The 18,866-nt window shown below is 42.6% G+C and overlaps 1 protein-coding gene across 2 annotated transcripts in view; it reads right to left on the bottom strand.

The window, feature by feature from the left end:
* auts2a (activator of transcription and developmental regulator AUTS2 a) overlaps window positions 1-18,866 on the bottom strand; it is a 1,264,571-nt gene that overhangs the window by 104,484 nt on the left and 1,141,221 nt on the right. The gene's annotated exons all lie outside the window — the stretch shown is intronic.

Here is an 18,866-nt window from a genome sequence, read left to right as displayed (position 1 = left end):
CACAAGCCTGCTTTGTCACCCTCGGGACCCACGGATCTGCTCTTTCTGTCTCAGGGCAAATGTAAATGGGCACAAAAAAAATTCCCAGCACTCACGCATTCACTTAATACATGTGTAATTAGATTTCAAAGGTCCAAAATCTCCATTATTGTAAATGTTGAGAACTTTGGGTCAGTAGCTAAAGTGAGCCCTTGGATGACATCCCAAGAAGTAATGCAAGTGTAGTACAAGCAACCTAACAGCGTCTTAATGTCTAATTGTGATTCCATAACTGCACACTCTTTAGCTCAAAGAGGATTCTCAGTTTTAAGCTGACTACAGTAAATTATGAGGTTGCTTGTCAGTGAACTTATCCTTCACATTGATGGAATAAATAAATATCGGGAAGTCAAATGATTTACGTAGGTTTTTCTCACAAGGGAATTTAAAATGGATAACCCAACCGTTAATGTAAGAGTAAGAGGACTCAAAACCAAAAAGTCCACACAAGTCAGAATCTTCATTTCTATTTTATGGAAATCAATTCTGATTTCAATGTGCGAATAATGAGAAAAAGTTGGAGCAGTTATAACAGAGAATAGAATCATTGAATGGTTCACAGAAGGAGGCCATTTGGCCTGTCGAGCCCATGCCGGCTCTCTGCAAGAGCACTTCAGCTAGTCCCACTCCCCCGCCCTTTCCCCGTAGCCCTACAAAAAATGTTTCCTTCAGGTAATTATCCAATTCCCTTTTGAAAGCCATGACTGAATCTGCCCCCCACCACCCTTTCAGGCAGTGCATTCCTGATCATAACCACTCGCTGCATGACTGGATTCAGTCATGGCTTTTGTAGAACTCCAAGGGCGCCAAAAACCTTCGGGACGAGTTTGGCCGCTCCCCAGTCTCTCCTTCATGGTGGTGTAGCGTGGCAACTGGATTCGGGGGCCGAGCCAGGTCCCGGCGCTGAAAACAGTGCCGGGACCTCTGCACATGCGCGCTAGAGTATGCGCGCATGCGCAGTAGCTCCTCACCCCCAGAATCTGTGAGTGTGCTGCAGGCTGTGTGGGAGGGGCTGAAGTGTGCCACCCCTATCCCTGGCTGAATGGACTCCTTCATCGGCGGCCTGCTGCATTCCTGGGCCGTATTTTGGTAGGACATCTATTTTTTATTAGTTATTGATTGATTGATTGATTGATTGCTTATTATTTTGGTCTTGATGCTTTAGGTGCAGGGTTCCTTCTATTTTTTTATTTGTTAATTAATTGCTTATTACTTTTTGTGCTTTGTTTAGTGCTTTGTAAGTCTTGGTGCTAGGTGCAGATCCTCTCAGCTTCCTTGTATTTTTTATTTGTTACTGAATGCTCATTTTTATGCTTTGTTTAGTGCTTGGTGCTTTAGAATGTACTTACCTGTGCTGATTTCTTAACTCTCCGCAAGGGTTTTCTGTGTGGGCTACAAGTGGCCACATAGGCTGGCCTAAGTTAGTTTGGAGCAACTAATAGCTGTCCAAACTGGCTTAAATGATCAAAACAGGCGTAGGTGGCTGGTAACGCCCCCTTTTGAAAAGAAAACTAAACTAAAAAAAATCCTAATTCACTTACACTGCCGCAAATTAAATGTGCAGAATGGGGATTTTTAAGATACTCCAGAAAAATCAAGTTGCTCCAAAAAAAATGGAGCAACTCCCTGGCCAAATTTGGGCCCAATGTGTATACTGGGCGGCAGATTACAAAGGAAAAACACAACACCCATAACATGCAGAGCTTTGATCAGTTCCTAATTGATATTTTTGGATGGTGCATGTCCTTCCCATGCTATCCACTTGTAATCTTAACTGCTAATTGATGAATATTAACCTGTTGAATAGATTGAATATGTGAATGGAAAGAAAAGCTCACTTTACCCCATGGAAACTGATCTCCCATTGACATAGTATAGATCAGCGAGAAAACGGGTCAAGAGGCCAATATAGATGTCAGCAGTGAGAGAAACAAACAGAATATAAGTTAACATAAATAGACACCTTATTAATTTTATTGTAGTATTCTATTATTTGAGTTTTAATCAAAAGGAAAAAATATTTTTATAAAGTTTATGGAACTCTAATAAATATAAAATGATACAATATACTATTATTATAGGCTGCAGTGTGTTACGAGCTGTCTATGACACATTCTCTGCCCACACATGGCCAGAACGTGAACTAATATTTTGATTTGATTGAAAATATCACTAATAATTCACCAAAATGAAAATATTCCTTACAGACATCACAGAGCTAGTGTTCACACACATATAATGAAACACTTTAAACAGGCAATCTCTTGTGGCTAGGACGTTGGCTCCCTTCCAGTTTCAGGCTCAGACACTCAATTCTCTCCTGCTTTTCAACACCTCATCCACAAGAATTTTGCCATACAATATGTATTTGTTTAAATAACTGCTATGACCACACTATAATTTTACTCTTTTGTGTCTCCCTAACCTATTAAAATCAGACATGAATCTAGGAAAACTCATTGCTGAAGTCAAACCAATTTAAAATCAACTAGATTCACACACCACTGCTTGGCTGAACCCAAAAAATTCCACTTTACATTTATTATTCTGTCAAAAAAAAATCAAAAACACGTCTGATGCATTTACACTCGAAATCTGGCACCCAATTCAAGAAAAACATTCATTATTCATTGAAATACTTTATCAAGGAAGGTTTGCCTAGAATTCCTAAATACAACAAAAAACAGGCAACAACGCACCCTCCATTATCAAGAAGTTCGTTCATCTGGCTACATTACAAAAGCTACTGCTTGCCGTAAAGATTCCATTCCTATTTTTCCATGATCTATTCTGATTGTTCAATCTCTAGCACCAGAGTTGCTGAACTGTCTTCATTTTTGTTCAGCTGCAGCCTTCAAGGCCACTGACCACGTCTGCCCCATTCCCAAGCGCCCTGTATCACTGCGGCTTGCCAGCTTAACTCTGCCTCCCATTCTCACAATACCTTCTTCATCTTTGGCCTCCTACACTGTCCCAACCAGGCTCAACCCAAACTTCAGGAACAGTGTCTCATTGTTTTCCTGGACTCTCTGCAGTTCTCTGCCAACTTCAGACCTTAGCTATGCCTCCCACTTTGACAGAGGAAAGGGCTTCTGGGGATACACTGGGCGGGGTGTAGGGGGGTCTTGTTTTAGTCGCCTGACAGCGAGAAAAGGGGTGGAAGTTGCACTCAATCCCACTTCTGGCAACATTCCACAGCTGGATGGGGTGCGAATAAAGACACAGAGTAACACTCAGTAGCTGGTTTATCAAGGACCACAGGTGAAGTATTACGCTTATCACTAGTCTATACTGAGGCACGCTTGATGCTACAGTTGCCTTACATATCACTGCTGAATACTTACATGCAGACAGTCTGTATAAACATCCCAGTCTGTGTGTGAACTCTGGTCATTTATAAAAGGTATAACATTTATGAGTGTTCTACCGTGATAACATTTCCTGAAATCACACTGGAACCAAATTACGATTTTAGTTGATCTTTCATATACTCTACATTCCAACTGGTGGAGAACGGACTATCTTAGAAATCGCAATTCTCCACATTTTTTTTTCTGCAGTTCTAGTCAGGTAGAACAGTTCTACTTTGGAACAGAATTTTTTCTTCAAAAGGGGGCGTGTCCGGCCACTGACACCTGATTTCAAAGTTTCCACAGTGAAAACGTACTCCAAACTAACTTAGAATGGAGCAAGTGAAGATTTTTGTAGAACTGAAAAAACCTTGTCTACACATTAAAAAATCAGGCGCAGGTTACAAATTAGGCGTCCAGAACGAGGTGGGGGGGGGAAGGGGGGGGGAAGGGAAGTCATTAAATTCTACAATAAATCCTTAATTATACTTCTACAAATATTATACAAATAAATCCAACCTGAATAAACATTTCTAAGCAAAGAAAAGATTAAATAAACCATCTTCCTACCTGTGTGAAAGTGCTTCAGCCAGCCTCACAAGTTCGTTCGTTCGTTCCCGACGGCAGGGGGGGGGGGGGGGGGAGGAGGAAGCCGTTCCCGACGGCGGGAGGGAGGGAGTGTGGGACCGACCGACTGCCCACAGCGGGGGGGGAGGAAGACGTTCCAGACGGCGGGCAGGAAGGAGACAGTGAGAAGGCTGCAGGAAGCCTCAGTGCTGATGGCAATGTGCTTTTATTAAAAAATGTTCAAAAATTAAACAGCTACAAAGAACTACAAAAATGGCCGAGTGCCAATGTTTCCTTCACACTGCGCGTGTGCGAACGTTCCAATGCGCACGCGCAGGGTTGCCGGCAGGAAAAAAACTAATTTAAATAGTACCCGCCCCCTCCCACTTACAAAATCGGCGCGAGTGTAGGCTCCGCCCCCCTGGGCACCGCGCCAAACAGACAAGGAGCTGCAGGGCTCCCCAGAACCGCGAGTTTTTTTTCCGACGCCGTTTTTTCCGAGCTCGGAGGGGCGCCCGTTTTTTATCGTGTGGAAACTTGGGCCCATGGTGCTGTCGCTGAATGGAATTTGCTCCCTCACATTGAGCAACAGGCACATGAACACGACAAGAAAACTTCCCACAGAACTTTGAATTATACAAAGCCATATTTCCCCAAGGATCCAACATTGCTACAGAGGTCATGTCATCCTCTCCAGATCACAGTGAGAAATCAATGCTGCCCCATGGCAGTTGAAAATATATCTATGTTAGAATACAATATTCTCTACGTGCTTCAGAGGGACAAGCATCAGGGTTTTGCTTGTGAATAAAGTATGTATTTCTTTAATAGGCTAAACTACCCCTTTAACAATGAATGCTTGCATAGCCATGCGAGTAAAATGACCTTAATTTATCAAAATAAATGCAGGACACAAAGTGCCCCGAGAAAACTTGAACCCACAAAATAATCCAATGCCACAATATAATGAGTAGGAGTTTTTGATGTCAACTGATTCAGATTCAAAACAAATTCAAAAAAAGGTTTCTTGAGCATTTACATGCTGACAGGTGCTGCCATTAACATCCAGTTATGTGACCCATTGGATAGCCAATCGTGTCCTACTACCTTCACAACACACCTGTGGCCAAATAGACATGTGCAGAGCTCCCTCCTGCTGACACAAACTCTGAGAAAACATTGCTTTTGACAACTGCACTTTTTTCACTCGAACATAAGGAAAGCAAGTGCCAACGTCAACCAACAGTTTTCCTTTCCTTTTCAAGACTTAATCGTTCATCGCTATGCCATTAACAAAACAGAAACCTCCAGCTATGTGAAACCTCAGCGAATAATCCTGCAATGTTCCGATACAGATCAGGATTAAGTTAAATACTTTCCGTTCTGAAAATCTGTTCTTTCCAGTAACTCTCAAAGATTCTGAATTGACAAGAACAGAAAGCTCGAACGTCCAACCTCTACCGTGAAAGATTCAAAACTGCACTCAGACCTTGAAAGCTCATTTACACAGTAGCTATGAAATCAACCTGAAAATAAGCATTGAGAGATGTAGGAAATCGATGTGTGAATGAAAGAAGCATGCGGTGGGGAGCTAAGAAAATGAAGACAGCCAGAGAAAGCAAAATTGGAGTTAGTAACACAAATTGCAGAGTTGGCACTAAAACTGTAGGCTCCGACCAAAACTGTTTGACAGACTTAAAAGTGCAAGCCAGCTGTATCCAAAGGCTCTTTAAATACACCAACATTCAGCTTGGTAGCGTTCTCCACCAGTAGACCAGTTTAGTAAATAAAGATCTTCGTAATGAGAGACGTTAAGTGAAACTGAATTACTCGGCTTGCAATATGCTGCTGTTGATCAGCCAGAAATACTCCCGACTCTTTCATCAAGAGAGCAGGTGTTCCCCAGAGGCCTTCCCTAGGAGAAGAGCAGCAACACTCTTGTACAAAGCACAGCACTTGCATTCCCATTCTTCAAAAGCTCACAGGATTCCTTTGCTCACCATAATTCCCCACGGAAAGAGTTGGTCCAGAGAGACGAGAGCTCTTTCTCAACCCAGTCACCAGAGCTCGTGTGATTGTTTCGAGCCTCGGCTGACAGATTATTCCTCTGAGGGGAGCTTTTAGAATCATAGAAATTTGCAGCACAGGAGGCAGCCATTGAATGAACTGCATCTGTGGTGGTTCTTTCCAACAATCCACACCTGCCCACTCTCCACCACTCTCCTCGCCCCTGTATTTTCCATCTGCTTCAAATGTGTATTCACTTTTCCCTTAAAAGATGCAATAGTCTCTGCCCCAACTACTCTCTGTGGCAAAGTATTCCATACTCCAAGTGGGATCGAAGCAGGAAACAATGGTAAAAAAACAAATTTAAAAGCTCTTTATTTGAATATACACAGCATTCGGAACAAAATAGATGAGTTGACGGCACAAATTGATACAAATGGGTATGATCTGATAGCCATTGCAGAGATGCGGTTGCAAGGTGTCCAAGGCTGGGAACGAAATATTCAGGGGTATTTGACAATTTGGAAGGACAGACAGAAAGGAAAAGGAGGTGGGGTAGCTCTGTTAATAAAGGTTGAGATCAGCGCATTAGCGAGAAACGTTATTGGCTCAGAAGATCAAGATGTTGAATCAGTTTGGGTGGAGATAAGGAATAATAAGGGGAAAAGTCGCTGGTGGGCGTAGTCTATAGGCCCCCCATCAGTATCTACATTGTTGGACGGAGTATATATCAAGAAATAATGGAGGCTTGTAAAACAGGAACAGCAATAATCATGGGCGATTTTAACCTTCATATTGATTGGACAAAGCAAATTGGGCCAGGGCAGCATTGAGGAAGAGTTCATAGTGTATCTGGGATAGTTTCCTTGAACAATATGTTGCGGAACCAACCATGGAGCAGGCTATCTTAGATCTTATACTGTGCAATGAGACAGGATTAATAAATGATCTCCTAGTAAAGGATTCTCTAGAAATGAGTGACCATAACATGGTTGAATTTCAAATTCAGTTGGAGGGTGAGAAAGTTGGATCTCAAACCAGTTCACTAAGCAGTGACTACAAAGGTATGAAGGCAGAGTTGGCTAAAGCGGACTGGGAAAATAGATTAAAGAGTAGGGCGGTTGATGAGCAGTGGCAGACATAGAAGGAGATATTTCATAACTCTCAACAAAAATATATCCAAAGGAAAGGAAAGACTGTAAGAGAAGGGATAACCATTTGTGGCTAAGGAAATAAGGGATGGTATCAAATTGAAAACAGGGGCATAAAATGTGGTCAAGACTAGTGGGAGGCCAGAGGATTGGGAAACTTTTAAAAGCCAGCAAAGAACGACTAAAAAAAAATAAAGAGAGTGAAGATAGATTATGAAAGTAAACTAGCACAAAATATAAAAACAGATAGTAAGAGTTTCTACAGGTACGTAAAAAGGAAAAGAGTGGCTAAAGTAAATATTGGTCCCCGACAGGATGAGACTGGGGAATTACTAATGGGGAACAGGAAAATGGCAGAGACTTTGAACAAATATTTTGTATTGGTCTTCAGGGTAGAAGACACTAAAAAACATCCTAATAGGGGATAATGAAGGGGCTATAGGGAGGGAGGAACATAATACAATCACTATCACTAATGAAGTAGTACTCGGTAAAATAATGGAACTAAAGGAGGACAAGTCCCCTGGACCTGATGGCTTGCATCCTAGGGTCCTGAAAGAAGTGGCTGCAGAGGTAGTGGATGCATTGAATGTAATCTACCAAAATTCCCTGGACTCTGGTGAGGTCCCACCGGATTGGAAAACCGCAAATGTAATGCCACTATTTAAAAAAAGAGGCAGACAGTAAGCAGGAATCTATAGACCAGGTAGCCCAACATCTGTCGTTAGGAAAATGCTGGAGTCCATTATTAAGGAAGCAGTAGCAGGACATTTGGAAAAACATAATTCAATCAAGCAGAGTCAGCATGGTTTTATGAAAGGGAAATCAGGTTTGACAAATTTGCTGGAGTTCTTTGAGGATGTAACGAGCAGGGTGCATAAGGGGGAACCAGTGGATGTGGTGTATTTAGATTTCCAGAAGGCATTCGATAAGGTGCCACATAAAAGGTTGCTGCAGAAGCTAAAAGTTTACGTGGTTGGGGGTAATATATTAGCATGGATAGAGGATTGGCTAACTAACAGAAAACAGAGTGTCGGGATAAATGAGTAATTTTCCGGTTGGCAAACAGTAACTAGTGGGATGCCGCAGGGATCGATGCTGGGGCCTCAACTATTTACAATAGAAACATAGAAAATAGGTGCAGGAGTAGGCCATTCAGCCCTTCGAGCCTGCACCACCATTCAATAAGATCATGGCTGATCATTCACCTCAGTACCCCTTTCCTGCTTTCTCTCCATATCCCTTGATCCCTTTAGCCATAAGGGCCATATCTAACTCCCTCTTGAATATATCCAATGAACGGGCATCAACAACTCTCTGCGGTAGGGAATTCCACAGGTTAACAACTCCAGTCTATCCTCATGTGTCAGTCCTGCCATCCCGGGAATCGGTCTGGTGAACCTTCGCTGCACTCCCTCAATAGTAAGAACGTCCTTCCTCAGATTAGGAGACCAAAACTAACACAATATTTCAGGTGAGGCCTCACCAAGACCCTGTACAACTGCAGTAAGACCTCCCTGCTCCTATACTCAAATCCTACCTCCCTGCTCCTATACTCAAATCCCCAGGCTATGAAGGCCAACATACCATTTGCCTTCTTCACCGCCGGCTGTACCTGCATGCTAACTTTCAATGACTGATGTACCAGGACACCCAGGTCTCGTTGCACCTCCCCTTTTCCTAATCTACCGCCATTCAGATAATATTCTACCTTCGTGTTTTTGCCACCAAAGTAGATAACCTCACATTTATCCACATTATACTGCATCTGCCATGCATTTGCCCACTCACCTAACCTGTCAAAGTCACCCTGCAGTCTCTTAGCATGCTCCTCACAGCTCACACCGCCACCCAGCTTAGTGTCATCTGCAAACTTGGAGATATTACACTCAATTCCTTCATCCAAATCATTGATGTATATTATAAAGAGCTGGGGTCCCAGCACTGAGCCCTGAGGCACTGCCTGCCATTTTGAAAAGGACCCGTTAATCCTGACTCTCTGCTTCCTGTCTGCCAAACGGTTTTCTATCCACGTCAGTACATTACCCCCAATACCATGTGCTTTGATTTTGCACACCAATCTCTTGTGCAGGACCTTGTCAAAAGCATTTTGAAAGTCCAAATGCACTGGTTCTCCCTTGTCCACTCTACCAGTTACATCCTCAAAAAATTCTAGAAGATTTGTCAAGCATGATTTCCCTTTCATAAATCCATGCTGACTTGAACCTATATCTATATTAATATACCTATATCTATATTAATAACTTGGATGAAGGGATCGAATGTAATGTCGCCAAGTTTGCTGATGATACAAAGATGGGTGGGAAAGCAAATTGTGAGGAGGACACAAAAAATCTGCAAAGAGATATAGATAGGCTAAGTGAGTGGGCAAAAATTTGGAAGATGGAGTACAATGTGGGAAAGTGTGAGGTTATCCAGTTTGGCAGCAAAAATAGAAAAGCAAATTGTAATTTACAAGAGAAAAATTGCAAAGTACTGCAGTACAGAGGCACCTGGGGGTCCTTGTGCACGAAACACAAAAAGTCAGTATGCAGATACAGCAAGTAATCAGGAAGGCAAATGAAATGTTGGCATTTATTGCAAGGGGGATAGAGTATAAAAGCGGAGAAGTCCTGCTACAACTGTGCAGGGTACTGGTGAGGCCACACCTAGAGTACTGCGTTCAGTTTTCGCCTCCGTATTTAAGGAAGGATATACTTGCATTGGAAGCTGTTCAGAAGGTTAATTAGGTTGATTTCAGAGATGAAGGGGTTGACATGAGGATAGTTTGAGTAGGTTGGGCCTATACTCATTGGAGTTCAGAAGAATGAGAGGTGATCTTATCGAAACATATAAGATAATGAGGGGGCTCGACAAGGTGGATGCAGAGAGGATATTTCCATTCAGAGGGGAAACTAAAACTAGGGGACATAGTCTCAAAATAAGGGACCGCCCATTTAAAACTGAGATGAGGAGGAATTTCTTCCCTCAGTGGGTTGTAAATCTCTGCCCCAGAGAGCTATGGAGGCTGGGTCATTGAATATATTTAAGGCGGAGATAGACAGATTTTTGAGCAATAAGCGAATAAAGGGTTATGGGGAGCGGGCAGGGAAGTGGAGTTAAGGCCAAGATCAGATCAGCCATGATCTTATTAAATGACGGAGCAGGCTCGAGGGGTCAAATTGCCTACTCCTGTTCCTATTTCTAATGTTTTGAATAACTCTCCGGGCAAACAAATTTCTCTTAACTTCTCTCCTCAATCTCTGTAATAATTTTAATTTGATGACTCTTCATCACTGAATACTCCAACGTGAGGAAACAGTCTTCTCCTGTTTACCTTATTCAAACCCTTCATGATAATAGAAATCTATTTTAATTCTTCTCTGCTCTCGTGGAAACAGTTCCAGTTGTGTAAGTCTCTTCATATCTATAATTTCCAGTCCCCGGTAGCATGCTGTTGAATCTACGCTCTGCATTCTCTATGGCTGTTATGTCCTTTCCATAATGCGCCATCCAAAACTGCACAGATTACGCTAATGTGGCCGAATCATTGCCTTGTACAAATTTATTACTTATTTATTTTTGTAGTCTTGCCTCCATTTATGAAATGCTGGTGGCCTTTTTGTGGCTTTATCTACCTGTACTTCCATTTTCAGGGATTATATATTTGAACCCTCGATCTCTCTTTTTATCCACACCCTTCACTGACTTTCCACGATGTGCATACTCCCATTCCTGGCTTTTCTTCCCAGAAAGCATTATCTCCCGCTTCTCCCAAATCACATCTGGTACTTTAAAAACACACAGGGGTCAAATTTTAACACCCACACCCCTTCCATCCCCCGCCTGGAAAAAAAATCAGGCAGATTATGGGGGGAGTGTAGTTAAAATGGAGTGAGGGACTTGGCCTCTCTTCTCCCTCCCCAACTTGGCCTAGTGCCACATTAAATCACAAGGCGGCAAAGAAACCCACCTCAAGTTGCCAGGGTTCCATTTAAAAATGCAGATTGGGCCCTGCTGATGTCATCGTGACCCAATATTTTAGCCTGAGGCCTCAGCAGGGCTGCAGTGATGGCTTCCCATCTTAGACTGGGTGTTGTGTAATGAGAGAGGACTAATTAGCAATCTCATTGTGCGAGGCCCCTTGGGGAAGAGTGACCATAATATGGTGGAATTCTGCATTAGGATGGAGAATGATACAGTTAATTCAGAGACCATGGTCCAGAACTTAAAGAAGGGTAACTTTGAAGGTATGAGGCGTGAATTGGCTAGGATAGATTGGCGAATGATACTTAAGGGGTTGTCTGTGGATGGGCAATGGCAGACATTTAGAGCCCGCATGGATGAATTACAACAATTGTACATTCCTGTCTGGCGTAAAAATAAAAAAGGGAAGGTGGCTCAACCGTGGCTATCTAGGGAAATCAGGGATAGTATTAAAGCCAAGGAAGTGGCATACAAATTGGCCAGAAATAGCAGCGAACCTGGGGACTGGGAGAAATTTAGAACTCAGCAGAGGAGGACAAAGGGTTTGATTAGGGCAGGGAAAATGGAGTACGAGAAGAAGCTTGCAGGGAACGTTAAGGCGGATTGCAAAAGTTTCTATAGGTATGTAAAGAGAAAAAGGTTAGTAAAGGCAAACGTAGGTCCCCTGCAGTCAGAATCAGGGGAAGTCATAACGGGGAACAAAGAAATGGCAGACCAATTGAACAAGTACTTTGGTTCAGTATTCACGAAGGAGGACACAAACAACCTTCCGGATATAAAAGGGGTCAGAGGGTCGAGTAGGGAGGAGGAACTGAGGGAAATCTTTATTAGTCGGGAAATTGTGTTGGGGAAATTGATGGGATTGAAGGCCGATAAATCCCCAGGGCCTGATGGACTGCATCCCAGAGTACTTAAGGAGGTGGCCTTGGAAATAGCGGATGCATTGACAGTCATTTTCCAACATTCCATTGACTCTGGATCAGTTCCTATCAAGTGGAGGGTAGCCAATGTAACCCCACTTTTTAAAAAAGGAGGGAGAGAGAAAACAGGGAATTATAGACCGGTCAGCCTGACATCGGTAGTGGGTAAAATGATGGAATCAATTATTAAGGATGTCATAGCAGCGCATTGATGGGGGCGCCTCGATGCTGACACCTAAATATTCCTGCTCCCAGCTCCGTTGGGGATTGTGAGTCTATGCAGAGGACCTGCCAAGCAGGTACCTTGGGGGGGGCGGCGGGGGGGAAGGGAAGGAGAGCGAGAAACAACTTTGCTGCAACAGTTTTACAAGTGCTGGTGCGAAATACAAAGTTTTTGGAATCACTGGGGATTGCCCAGAAAAGTTGAAAGACAGTTCATGTACTGTAGAGGATATTGCCAACTTAAAAAGGATCAGAAAGCAGGTAAATTTATGTGAGAAATCTCAGGACAATCTGCAGGAAGTTCTCACCAGGAAAGAGATCTAACAAACTGCCTTCTAAAGACGAAGGCGTGAAAGCCAGATGAAGAGGATGAAATAATGGTGGGGACAAAATAATGAAGAATAAAAATGGAGAATTTCTCAATACTTTTTGTGGCCTCTGGATTTCTCCAGTTCTTCCAGTTTAGCCATCCACAACTTTATTGCGCCTGCTCCTCATTCTTTCTCCTCCCTTTCACTCTGCCATTCTTGTTCATTCTATTCTCTTTACGGTTAATGGCATATGTTTTCCTGTTTGTTCTTCTGCCCTTTCATTTCTGTAACTGTTTTAAAATTTATTTCTCTGTTTCCCTAATTTTTCAAGTTGCCATTTTACAACACTAAATATTAACACATTTTAGTCTCATTAAAAAATATTTGTTTACCCTCACAGCCTTTCAATCTCCACCTCCTTCTCATGCTTCATATTCTCTTACTTCTCCGTTCCGCTCCTTCCCATTCTGATGACTTTACAATTAGCTCATTTTGCACTTTTTTCCCCCATGCCACTTCATTTTGCTACACTTCTTTATTGTTTTTCTTCACTCTCGCACAATGCAATCTACCCACTGCTCCCCTTTTACAAGGCCTCACTCTGCACTACCCTCTTCTGCGGTTTCTTTTGGCAAAACCCCACTTCCATCCAAGCCCCTTCCTCAGTGCACTCTCTCTTCCCTGTGGGTATCTCTGCCCCACTTCCTTTCCAAACCTTCTCCTGTTCTATTCACCTACTCCATGCAACTCCTCAAAACAGTGCCCTTGAAAAGATGCCGTTGAATATCAAGGGGCGGTGGTTAGACTCTCTCTTATTGGAGAAAGTCATTGCCTGGCACTTGTGTGGCACGAATGGTACTTGCTACTTGTCAGCCCTAGCCTAAATGTCGTCCAGATCTTGCTGCATGCGGGCATGGACTGTTCCATTATCTGAGGAGTTGTGAATGGCACTGAACACTGTGCAGTCATCAGAGAACACCCCCACTTCTGACCTTATGATGGAGGGAAGGTCATTGATGAAGCAGCTGAAGATGGCTGGGCCTAGGACACTGCCCTGAGGAACTCCTGCAGTGATGTCCTGGGGCCTTGATGATTGACCTCCAACCACCACAACCATCTTCCATATGACATTACCTTCTATTATTTCGAATAATATTCCTATTCTTCCACACCACTGCATCCTCTGACATATCATCAGCAATGCCATCGGTGATCAACTAGTTTTATAAAAGAATAAATATGGAATGAATTACTTTAAAATGGGGAGTTCATTATTTTGGCATGCCCAGGTCAAATTGTCCCCTGCCTTCTAACCCCACTTCACCGGAAGAATACACATGGTCCTGAGTCGCCATGTACAATGTCACAGGAAGAGTAACTAATTTGCAGATGCAGCAAATTAATGGATAATTTGAAATAAATCTGAAGTGTCAGTTCGAATAATAATCAGTTCTGACATTTTATTTTCCACTGATTCAGAGATATTTGGTTAGCTGTTCATTAAACGATAAACTGAGTTTCCATCAATAAAATTTGACCGTGTGATTGGTGACAGATGTATTCAAGTTCAGCCGTTGCTATTTAACTGACTGCTTCCTTCTGTCACAGCCTTGCACTATCACAGTCAGTCGATACAGCAGGGTTGTTGTTGATTTTTAAGTTGCCAAAGACACAGCAAAATGTTCAAGAGTCCCCTTCTCTTAGAGCTTCACCTCTCTAAGTCACGACTGGAATTATTGGGATTTTCCCAATCCAAAAAGCAATTAAATGTAATGCATCAATCACTGGGGAATATATTCATTTAATGTATTTTGGTATCTTACTTACCAGCTCTTAGTGCACAGCAAAATAAATCAGAGAAGAAAGGGATCTACAATAATATCAAGATTAATCTTAAAGCTGTCATGTTCACAATTCAGTTTGTTGAGGCCTGATATAAATATTAAAACCACAATCGTAACACGTTTGATTTCAAGGATACTTTCCAACTCAGGGGGACGTGTAAAATCATGTTTTAATTGAAGACAAAGCGCCGCAGCAGTTTGTGTGGTAAATGCACTATGTGGGTCGTAGTGAGTGAGCAGATCTCAACGGAGTGCCATGGTGCTGCTGCAATGGTCCTCAGTCATTCATGGAAAGGTTCCACTGAACTGAGTTTCTCGAGTATAATTTACTAAAATGCCTTACAATTGTTCTGAACAAAACCTTTCTAACGATCACACAAAGAACTTGGCTGGAGTATGTTTCGCAAAACCTGACAGCATCACTTGTTCCACGTCAGTAAATGATTCTTTGTCAAAAAGAACTCCTTTCATCAGATTCAAGTCTATAAATTGAACTGCTGTTATTGGACGCCAAGTGAGAACAATCTACCATTACATAGAATTATATCGAATGTATAGCACAGAATCGGGCCATTCGGCCCAACTGGTCCCTCATTGCCATTCCATTGTGGGAGCTTGCTGTGCGCAATTTGGCTGATGCGTTTCCCACATTACAACAGTGACTAATCTCCAAAAGTATTTCATTGGCTGTAAAGTGCTTTGAGACGTTTGGTGGTCGTGAAAGGCGCGCTATAAATGCAAGTCTTTCTTTCCTTTCCTCATTGGCTACTTGGATGATGTGACAAAGGAACCATGTTCCAAAATAAGCGACTGTTTTCAGAAGAGAGGTAGGGAAAAAATTGAAAAGGAACAGCCTTTTGAACTTACAATAATGTCAATGGCCATTTTGTCCTTGTATCAGATGTAAAATGGTAGCCTTGGAGCCTACATGGACCCTGACCTATGTTTAAATTCTCGCACTGTTCCCACTCTTAATAGCATACAAAGAAGCATTTCAGTACAAACACATTTTCAGCTCAATGAATGATACAACTGTGCTGCCACCATAGAAAGCAAAAATCAGCTCAATTCTGCACGGTCAGACTTACTGGAATGAGCCAGAAAATTGTTTTAGTTTCATTACAGACCACCTAACCAGCAAGATTTATTGGGACTACTTAAAGGTTATGTTTAAAAGTATCTTGTGGGGATTCCAGCGCTTAAAGAACCCCATAGTTATAGAGGAATCAATGGTGAAAAGCAGGTATCAAATTTTACTTGCTGGCTTTTAATCCAGTGAACATCCAGCTTTATGAACAGCCATGGCACTAAAAGTGCAGTCAAATTAATCTGTGAAGTCTAATATAGCTCCAAAAACAGGAAATACTGACAGACTAATAGGAGAGAAAAATGTGGTTCTCTAGTTTAAAATGATAGAACTGTCTCTTTTTCTGAGATCAAAAACTTGCACTGATCACAAAGTGCGCTGTGCTTGCACACGACTGCAGCTCAGATGGAGTGCCATCGCATGTTTAACATCAGTGGCATTTGTAAATGTCTTTCCCACTGAGAGGGTTTGATCTCAACACAAGAATCAGAAAACAAGCTTCCCTTCACAGAACGCTCTTCAAACACAACTGACGGAGCGATCGATTCCTCAAACTGTTAACTTGAAAAGCGCCCCCACAATCTGCGGGCCATTTCAGCTTTAAATTCAAAGCAGATAGAAACAAGGCCATTCAAGTAAGTCATCAGTGCCCTTTTTGTTATATACAAGTGAACATAAATTCAGATGACCATCCCGAGCGTGCAATATTCTGTTCACTTTCGATATATTAGTAACAGGGGATTTAAGATTCCTCTATTTTATAATGAAGAGCTCATTATGTTTTGATTCATTTGGATTATGAAATTGGAATTTTGATTATTCCAGAGATAAATCAGTTTTGTATGGCAGCAGTCTTGCATGTATTTCATGCTCTTTAAGACCACGACATATATCTTGTTACAACTCAAAATGGCATGAATAAAGAACAAGATATAGTTGTATCATGTAGAAGTTTGACTTTAATATAAATACAAAATGCTTGGCGATTACTACAGTTGATCAGATCAAAGCATAATGATCTATTTGTGGTGGTATCAATTTTGGTAGGTATTTTGCCCCTAATCCTTACATGTCAATCTACAGGTCTTGGTTGTCTTGGCTAAGCGGCTCAGGCTACAAATATAAAGTTAAACGCACAGAATACTTACTCCAGCAGTGGCTGAACGCCCTCAGAACGCACTGTACTTTCTGCCACACACTACACTCATTGCAGAAACCAATACCTCTCCATAGCAAGCATAGCGGTAGTCCTCTCTGAACAGCAGTTGCAGTATCCTTAAGGATCCAAAGTAAGCACACGGAAATGGAGAATCTTGTCCTATGAGCTTCGTGTCTTGATTCGATTCAAATGGGACTCTGGGCATGAAATTCACAGCATTTCCGAAGCCGTTTGCCTCCCTCCCACGTGGTGTCGGATAACACCCCCAAAAATTCCCCAGGCCTGTATCAGTTTAGATCTGATCTTCAGTTTTGCGAGAAGGTGTGCATAATTGACTCGCTGTCATCAACACAGTAACAGCTTGATCCAGCACATTGACACCGTCGCTCGTCAAACAATCCGGGGAAAATCTGCTTCGATAAAACTCCTCTCCGGTTTCTCTTTACTTTATTGCCCGAGATATTTAAAAAGGTGGAGGCTGAGCCTGAGCTGGAGCGAGATAAAAAACACTTCGTTTGGTCTTAGAATTTCACAGTCATCAAGGGCCTTTCTCTGAAAGCTGTCACTGGAGATGGCAATCTGCTGTAGTGTGCAAAGCTTGATGGACTGTGGAGCTATAATCAACTCTTTGAATGATTGCTCAATTTGCAGTGGGACCCGGTGCCTGGCCTCTACAACACTGAACTGTTTATTTTAACTGCACTGAGAACGGCAAACAGTCAGCCTGTCTTGGTGTTCTGCAGACCCTACTGAGGCAATTTAATAGCCTCCAGACCTCAGTCAAGGATTCTGTTACCAACAAGAACAATACTTAGACTATACTCCATTTCCTCCGAAAGAGGTGTCTGGACATACATCCACACTTATGTCAGTCTAACAGGGATGATTTACACTTCCCCAGTGCGTGAGTTCTGCTCTAAATTGGACGCATTGCTTGAAGCGCGATGGGGTCGATATTGCATTACAGTCACGGCAGAGCATCAGCTTCCTTAATCCCTATCTGGGGCAGGCAGTGTTTTTGTCCTTTTAACCGGGATTACTAAAGTTTAACCACTTTTCTCTTTGTTGCCATAACATACCGTGGGGGAGGAGGGGGTAGCGTTAAAAGCTGCCCTCCCAGCCTTCATCATTACAAGTGGCAGGTTGTTAATTGTGCCCTTGGGTCAGGCTTAGTTTATCAGCACAGCCAAAAGTTCTTTGCAAAGTTCAGCAGACAAATACTGGATTTTTTTTTTCAAAGGGAGGATATTCTTCAGTAAGTCGAGATGTTTTCAGTTGCCAGCTTCTAACTTTTCGGCCATTTTATTTTCCCTTCACAACGTCACAAGCATCGAGTTCCTGAGGGGGATCAAACATTTCCATTTCTCAGATGGTCCCGGGTAAAGGAGCTTTGCTGCTACATTGAGGATTGTTTGGTACAAAAACAGCTTTGGTTGATGGAATGGCGAGATAAAAACCTGATCATAGAATCATAGAAAATTACAACACAGAAGGAGGCCATTCGGCCCATCGTGTCCATGCCGGTCGAAAAACAGTTACCCGGCTTAATCCCATCTTCCAGCACTAGGTTTGTAGCCATGTAGGTCCGGCTCTTTAAATGTGATGAGGGTTTCTGCCTCTATCACTCTTTCAGGCAGTGAGTTCCAGACCCCCACCACCCGCTGGGTGAATACATTTTTGCTCATCGCCCCTCTAATCTTTCTACCAACTACTTTAAATCGATGCGCTTGATCTGTCCCTTCACTAACCTGCAGACACGTTGGGTGCTGGAATGTGTTTGCATTATGGCAAACAGACCATCGACCACAACAATAACTTTTTAAAGTGTTTTTTTGGAATTTTTAGTGCACTATTCTACAAGCTCATCGCAGCTCCTCTGACTGTTGCCTCAGCTTGCCCCCACATTGCACTAAGATGTTGCAAGATCAGGAAGGACCTGGGTTCAGCCCTAGACGCTATGGAGCCAGTTTCCTCCAGCTGGGATAGCGGTTAGGTCCATTGAAATTGTCCTCAGGGCTGCTATCCATAATCACTATCCAAATATTCACAAAGTCACAGCCTCACAAGATGGATTCACATCAGGGAGGCTATTTGGTCCTTCTTCAACTCTCATTCTAGTGTACCATCTCCCTCTCGAATGGATGTAAGGTTTTCACCTCCAGCAGTCTACGAAAACGACCATTCCAAGAAACAATCATTTTTAGTGTGAAGTTGCTCTTCCT

The sequence above is a fragment of the Pristiophorus japonicus genome, chromosome 16 (assembly GCF_044704955.1).
Source record: "Pristiophorus japonicus isolate sPriJap1 chromosome 16, sPriJap1.hap1, whole genome shotgun sequence".
Classification (NCBI taxonomy): Eukaryota; Metazoa; Chordata; class Chondrichthyes; family Pristiophoridae; genus Pristiophorus; species Pristiophorus japonicus.
The sequence above is the reverse complement of the archived record's forward strand: the minus strand, read 5'-3'. Positions and strand labels throughout refer to the sequence as shown.